Genomic DNA, 6,000 nt, shown 5'->3' with positions numbered 1-6,000 from the left:
CCTAATTCATCTAATGATAACAACAAAGTTCATTAATGTAGAGGTAACAAAGGAAAATCCATCCAAGCGACCTCGCCATTCGCATCCCCTCTCATTCAAACCCAAACCTCATCATTATTTGATGCTAACCAAAGTAACAAATGTCACTTCTCCATTGCAAGAGAAAGGTACCAAACCTTTAGTTCCACAAAAAAAGGTATAATTTCCACCCATAAGTCACTGTCGAGATATCTTCATGGTATCAAAAGCTGGGTGGAAAAAGTATCTTATGGCTACTGTGAGGTGGCAATCCTTTTTAGCTACCTCAGGAGAGCGACACTTACAAATCTCAAAGCACCTAAAAGATAGATTACTCATCAAAATCTACCACAAAAACCCAAAAGAGCTCAAAGATATCTTCTTCCACCTCTAATATATAGAGGTGCACAATCTAGAGACTCCAATTTAGTCTCTATATTTTTGGACCCATAACTTGTTGGGAGGGTAGATCTAGTCCATCAGCTTAACAAGCGTGCCATTCACCGTGCCATTAGTCGTGTGGCAATACTGATGTGAAAAACATTTACACTTTGATAAGTAGCATGTGTGAAAAATTCATGTGTGAATAAATCAACACATGTTTAAGTAGAACGATCATCCAACACCCCCTCTCATCTTCATGGTTGTGAAGTCGATGTCAATATGTCGATACTGATGCTCCTTCTAATCTCCCCAATTTTAGAAATATTGCATTCCAATATATTTTCTCCAAACTTGTAAATTAGTAAAACTCTCTGTCCTCCTCTTTGGTACCTTGGAACTTTTTAGAATAAGGTACAATACCATGTGAGCAAAAAACATGTTCAAGGCATATCGCATGGTCTCCATTATAACTCCAATTCTAAGTTATCTACATTTGACCAAGTTCTTATGTTGGGATAAACAACTCTTGTCCTCTGAATGCCAATGCCATGCAAACTAGTCTGGGAAGCCAACCTATGAAAGATCCTTGTACAACCACATAGCAACCTGAGGTCGTCCCCCTCTAGGTGCCCCAGTTGAGATGTCACCACCTCACATCTTCCCACCAGCAATGGGTTTGGATCCCAATCACGCAATGAAGAAAGGCATGCCAACTTGTGCAAATCAATACCAAGGACTGACAACCCCCCTCTCGATCTTAACACCTGCCAATGAGGAAGTACAAATGTATTTTTTTGGACCAACATGATCCGACATGCTAGACCTTGGTAGACACCTCCTCCTTTGTCGTCCAAGAGAAATATGAGCAACTTAAATCCATACATAACACATGTACACTCCCACATCATGAAATTTTGAGAAATAGGAAAGTACTAGCAGAGACTCAAAGTGTGCATAAAGACTGACTGTATTACAAACCCATGAGGGTCATTTATACAACTAGGAGTTTGTTACAAATGGTTTTAAGCCATTGAGCTAACTATTGTGCTTACGTAAAATAAACCTAAGCTATCTAATAAACTACTTTAACATAAAGTAAATTTTATCTAAGGTTGACTAAGGTCAAACCTTAACACACCCCCTTAAAATTGACTTGACTATAAGCCAATGTGTTTGTTACATTCTTTATGCTTGATCTTTAAAATTGCTTTAGTTAAGTGATCAGCCCATGCATCTGACCATCATGTATGAGATCCCTGATGAAGTGATATCTCACATCTCACATGCTTTGTTTTCTCTGAATGTTTGGGATTGTTGATGGCCAAAAAAAGTACTGACTAATTATTAGGGTGAAGTGTGAATGGGATTGTTCTGAAAAGTCCACACATTTCTTGAAGAAGTTGTTGTATCCAAATTCCTTCATGCGAGGTGATGGAGGCAACTATATAGTCGGCCTTACTTGAGAACAAAGCAATTGGATTTTGTTTCTTACTCTTCCATGATACTGCACCATTGGAGAGGGTGAAGAGATATCCTATGGTGGATCTGTGAGTGAATAAATCCCCCCGTCTCATCAGCATCAAACCAACCTATAAGGGTGGGTTGAAGTTGAGTTGAACAGGAGTAGGTTAAGAAGAGTGATTTAGTAGCATGTAAATAGCACAAAAGGTGCTCCAAAGCCTACCAATGTGAAGGGCCAAGACTTTGCATAAAACGGGAGAGAAAGCCTGCTACAAAGCAGATATCACGACCAGTAGAAGTTACCAGGTATTGGATGCTACCCATGACATGCATGTATGGCGCCGTGCTCAACAAACGAGCCTCATCTGCAGATTTGGGAGCCATGTCAACCGTGAGATCTTTACAGTTGAATCAATAGGCACAGGAAGACCTTTGCAGGAGGCCATGTTGTAGCGCCACAAAACCTCCTCGACAAAGCTTGATTGTGAAAGGAGATGGTGCCTTTGGAAGCATCTCCGATGACCTTTATGCCAAGACCGTAAGAGATAAGGCTGCCATCCATGATGGGGAAAACAACAGAGATTTTTGCCTTGGCCACCTTATTGAGTAGGAGAATGTCATCCACATAAATGCCCAAAAAAAGGATGGTGACTTGAGTGTGTCGTGTGTAAATGTTTGGCTCAGTCTCCCCAGCCTTATGTAGCCTTTGTCAATCATGAACTGATGAAACGGCATTGTTGGGTAGATTGCTTGAGGCCATAAATTGCTTTATGCAAATAGCAAACTTGATGAGGAGCTACTGAAGAGTGATAAAGCGGTGGTTGCACCATGTATATTTCCTCAACGAGGTCACCATGAAGGAAGGTTGTCTTGACATCAAGTTGGTGCAAGGGATAATCAAAGTGTGCAACAAGGGCCACCAGAAGCCTGAAATAAGTCATTCCCAAAACTAGAGAGAACGTCTCCTCTCATAGTCGAAGTAGGGGGTTTGTGAAAAACCTCAAGCCACCAACCTTGCTTTGCAGCGTGTGACAGCTCCATTGGGATTGAGCTTGCGCCTCAAGATCCATTTTAAAGTTATTGTCTTACGACTAGGAGGAATGTAAACTAGGCTCCATGTGTTGTTCTGCATCAATGAACTGTAATAGCATGATGCCACTGTTGGCTGTAGGTCTTGAAAGTGCCTCCTTAATCGTTAGAGAGTCGTCTTCATCCATCTAATCAGGTAGTACTGATTCCAGAGAGCGATTTACTATGGCGAGATTCAGCTGAGCGTAGACATCTTGTAGAAAATGGTACCATTGTGGAAGAATTTCATCAGATGAAGATGACATCTCTGGATCTAAATTGTCAAGGGGTAGGGAGGAGCTCGCATAGTCTATTGTGGACAAATAATGGGCTCCTTGTGCGGGTGGAGAAGAGAGGCGGGAGTTTGTGTGGACTTTGTGTGCCACCATAAAGAGAGGTGGGAGTTTCAGTTCAGGAAGGCAAATTGCCCCAAAAACCAAGAATGTGCCACCATCCTCGTGTAAAAGTGGAGGACAACCACTACAACAGGTCAAGGGCATATCAAGATTGTTAGCAGCATTCCAGTAGTGCATTTATGCTTTCAAGATGTTGAGAAATTATGTCGCTCTACTAAGTAGCGAAATAGCCATATTTTGCTGCTCAGCACAGTGACCATAGCAACGACATTTTGCTGTTGTTTCACTACACTCTAATTTTGTTGTTGTACTATAATCTTACTGCTATACTGTAATTTTGCTACTATAGTGTAATTTCATTGCTATACTATAATTTCACTGCTCAGTACTGTGACAGTAGAGCAGCAAGATTTAGCTGTTATTCTCGCTACATAAAATTCCAAAGAGTTGTTGAGTGCTAAATTTAAGTTATACATGTCACATACATACAAAAATGATTATAGTTTTAAAAAAACATCCATCAGAACCCTTAGAGCCATGTTTCGAGCAAAAAAAAAAAGATAGTTAAAAACTTTTGAGAAAGGAAACAATGTCAAGATTATAAACCTATCCCATCTTGTAATAAATCCATATGTGTTACTTCATCAATGTCTATCTAATGGAAGCTCAATGAAATAATGGGATTTTATATCAATATCACTATCATTATCCAATAAAATATCTTCTTAATCGATAGGTGACTCATCACCTTCTACTAATTAATGTTCTTCATTCTCTTAATCGACCTCCTCTACGTTGTTTTCTCCATCGCCTTCTTACAATGAGTTAATTTGAGGTAGTACTTGCACCTCATCCAGAGATTCAGCCTCAACATCTTGATCTTAAAAGATATGTTTTGAATGAGAGGAAACTTGTATAACATATCACCACTTTGGATAAATTATATTGGCATGAAACACTACCTAAAATCATAAAGCAAAGGGGTTACACTTTTATTATACTACATCAAGATTTACTGTTGGATTGGTTGGGTTACTAACCTGTTGACAGCGTCGAGGTAGTACGAAAGTATCTTTCTCATCATTCCAAAACTTGGTGGAATCAAGTTAAAAGAACCCATTTGGATGTTTCTTTATACTTGCTTGAGCACTTCTATATATCACCTTGAACTATTTGACATCAAAGATGAATAGAATAAGTGCTCTAAATCCAACCTCAAGAATATCTGAAATAGTTCTACAATACTCAAGATTTTACTATATGAAATTGGTATCATGTCCACTAGCTCAACTTTCTTTCTCAAAAGTTGCCCATCATCACAGCACAATTAAATGTGTTTCTTTTAGAATCCACATGCTCCATGCGAAAGTGCCTTCCCTCTAACCATATTGCATTATATAGTTTGTACTAACATAAAACAAAAACATGACCTTTAGTATAGTGCATTAAACAAGGTATATAACGATTGAAGCATGAGATAGAGATGAAGAATATACTTACTTGAGGGTCACATTCTTGTGCATACTCATGCTCTTCTCTTGTGATCATCCCTCCATTTTTTGATGACATCGATATTACCATATGCAGCCATTCTATATCGATCATGTTTGGTAGAGGTTCTAAGCCAAGTGGGAATGGCAAGCGTCTATTTGCTCTTCTGAAAGCTCTTCTCTCATCCTTTTGTCTATTTATTGCATCCTTGTATCTCCCAATCCACTTTTCCACTATGGGACTATTTAGAATATAGAATGTATTCACATTTTGGCGTAGTGCTTCATCCAATCTTCATTGCCTTCCTTTTCCTTGTGGCACATTAGTGATTAGTCGGTCGTCATCCTTCTCATTTCTCCACAATCGTGGCATGAAAGGATCTATGCAAGAGAGATGTTTTGAGATATACACGAGAGACCCTTGCATCAACCATCCCTCTTTCATGCTTGCTTCTAGCCTTTCTCTTTTTCTCACAAAATATGTTTTGAGCTTGGGGGGGGGAGGGGGCATCACTTATTATAAATAAGAGTTGCACATGGGTTCAACAAAAGGGATTTTTAAAATCCTTTTTTAACACATTTTTTACATACAAAATGGTACCATTTAAAGGGGCTATTCACAAGTTGAACAGAAAAAGGGTATGTTTTATTCATCCCCTTTTACACATTTTTTACATACAAAAGGGTACCACAGTTAAAGGGGCTATTCACAGGTTGAATAGAAAAAGGGTATGTTTTATTCATGAAAATTTCATAGATAAGGGATTTTTAAATAGTCCTTGAATGCATGTGCTACAAAGGGTTTACTTATAGTCAACCCCGGCGAGGTTTTGAGATATACAGAAGAGACTCTTGCATCAACCATCCTTCTTCCATGCTTGCTTATAGCCTTGCTCTTTGTCTCACAAAATCCTTTAAGGTTTTCATGAACCTTTTAAGAAAAAACATCCATCAAACATGAATAACAACACAAAGTGCCACTTCATCAACCAAATGCACCACAAGATGTAATTTAATAGTGAGAATTGTTCTAGGAAAGTTTTCTCAATCATACACACTGCCTCAATAACATTGAGATGAGCCATCTCAATGGATGTAGGATCTATCTCCTTTAAGCATATGTACCTACATACATAGCAATCATGTGTACTATTTATTATACATAACTTGTGATTGCATGAGAATACCAATTTGAAATATTAAATTTAACTTAGATAGTGAAG

Source organism: Cibotium barometz, chromosome 38 (genome assembly GCF_041138505.1).
Source record: "Cibotium barometz isolate CiBa-2024 chromosome 38, ASM4113850v1, whole genome shotgun sequence".
NCBI lineage: Eukaryota > Viridiplantae > Streptophyta > Polypodiopsida > Cyatheales > Cibotiaceae > Cibotium > Cibotium barometz.
The sequence above is the reverse complement of the archived record's forward strand: the minus strand, read 5'-3'. Positions refer to the sequence as shown.